The 2357-nt window shown below is 28.6% G+C and overlaps 1 long non-coding RNA gene across 1 annotated transcript; it reads left to right on the top strand.

Annotated features, from left to right (window-relative positions):
* Window positions 1-135: 135 nt before the first annotated feature.
* LOC124420429 lies at window positions 136-535 on the top strand. Its single transcript, XR_006941198.1, has 2 exons — window positions 136-274; window positions 342-535. It is a non-coding gene; the product is annotated as an uncharacterized LOC124420429 (long non-coding RNA).
* The last annotated feature ends 1822 nt before the right edge of the window (window positions 536-2357 follow it).

Genomic DNA, 2357 nt, shown 5'->3' with positions numbered 1-2357 from the left:
TCTATCTATCTATCTATCTATCTATCTATCTATCTATCTATCTATCTATCTATCTACCTATCTATCTATCTATCTATCTATCTATCTATCTATCTATATATCTATCTAACTAATAACTAGCTAAAGGGGTTTTTACAGAGATTTGAAAATTTCCTTTTATTATTCATATTAAAAATTTAACTTTATTTCAGAACTGGTCCTCCCGTTGAATTTGACTACTCTCTGCCACCAAGTTTCTCCATAGTTCATACGCAGAACGACAAAAAACAAAATGGTAAACTCTTGTTTTTGCATTCTAAATTATTGTTTCTCATTTTATAACTTTTTTATATATTTTTCAGAAACTGTACTCGAACCGGAATACACTGGGAACTAGGAAAAATGTACTATAAATACTCTTATATATAACGACAAGTCTGAAGTTGATTTTTATTTTTGCAAAAAGGAAAAAACCTTTGTACTTAATAAATATATTTTAAATAAATGATAAATTTTAAGTTAACAATAAATCTTACAAATTCGAGATATTTTTATCAGAATTCTCTATTTTTATTTTACCCAACTTCTAAGATGAAGAAAACATTTAGGATTTAATTTATTCAATTTAATTTATTTTTAAGTTTGTTTATAAATTCCACTGTACTTAGTATCAATTCCTTATAAACATTCAACATAATGCGTAGAACATGTTGCAAGACAATTTGACATACATATGCACATACATATAAACCCATATACTATATATTGTATTTCACAAAAACTTGACCTACATTCTTCAAACCTTACAATGTTCATTTTTATATCCTGTTTACTTTATAATAAAGCAAATATTAAAACAAATGTTAGCAACATAGACTAAAAACAGCAGTCATTGTGTAAACACCCCCTCGATTTTTTTAAATTATATATATAAATACTGAAAAAAAAGAAAATTAATTATTGACTTTCCCTACGAATCCTCAGGGAACTTGTTCTAAATGGCGCCAAAAAAACTACTTAGAAATTACATTCACTTTTGCTTTATTCATTCACTGTGAGTTATTTATTCTATAATATTACACTTCGCTACTAACGCACAATGGGACAGAGTACATAAATTAAGTCATACGTCTGTGTTTTAAAATGATCTTTTAAAGAGGATCGCTCTATAATTGACAATACTTCTGTGTAAATTGGTCCGTAATTTATACAAGACTTCAAAAAATTGCTCTAATATTTTAACTTTTAGAAATTGCAAATTATTTCCACCAAATCGTTTTTTCCCATTGTGTAGTGTATTAAACAACAACCAACAAGTTGTTGATTAAGCATATGACAATAACAACAAATTGAGAACGGTGAAAGGAGCAACAAACCCAAGAAACGAACAACAAAAGACACGCATACTGTCATTTCACTATATGAGTGTATGAGTTAGTGTAGATGTGTATGGATATGTAAATGCAGCAGAACTTTAAAAGAATCATATATTTTCAAGAGGACACACAACAAAGACAATTGAATACAATGGAACAGATAAATACCGATGTCCCAGTTAAAATGTGTATAAATTCCAATTTATCTATCTTACAAATCTTACCTCAACATAAGTTTTAAGAAGAGTAAATAAATATTTTCGACCAAATCTAAGATAAAGAGTAATGAATTCCTCGTTATGGCAATTACAAGATTTTCGGAATTGGTAACTTGTGATATAAATCAATAGCCTGTACTATATGGAATTGAAAAGAAATAAATAAATAAAAACTTTCTTTCTAATTTCTGTCACTTTAACGAAAACATTCTTTTCCCATTCTGCATAATTCCCTGAATGATTTCGAATACTAGAGCAACAGAGAAATATCGAAAATGTCCATGCGAACGATGATTTCAATACAAATGGATTAAAAATGAAAAATACTCAGTAATAAATAAAAATTTACAATACTTGTACATATGTATGTACATACATATGTATAAGTGAATGTACATATTTTGTACATGTGTGTTTGTATAAATATATACAATTGAAGTATTGCGGAATAGTGTTACCAGAACGACCACAGGTTCATAAATCAAATTAAAAAAAAATATATATGATACAAGGCGATAGTCTGAACTTTAAACAAGGCTATAGTCTGGACTATAGACACGGCTATAGAAAATACTACAGAAAAGCCTATAGACAAGACTATGATGTGGACTATAGACAAGATTATATTCTTTACTATAGACATGAATATAGTCTGGACTATAGACAAGGCTATAGTCTGGACTATAGACAAGGCTATAGTCTGGACTATTGACAAGGCTATAGTCTAGACTATAGACAAGGCCATAGTCTAGACTATAGACAAGGCTATAGTCTAGACTATAGA

This window comes from Lucilia cuprina, chromosome 5 (assembly GCF_022045245.1).
Source record: "Lucilia cuprina isolate Lc7/37 chromosome 5, ASM2204524v1, whole genome shotgun sequence".
NCBI lineage: Eukaryota > Metazoa > Arthropoda > Insecta > Diptera > Calliphoridae > Lucilia > Lucilia cuprina.
This window is presented reverse-complemented; position numbering and strand designations above follow the sequence as displayed.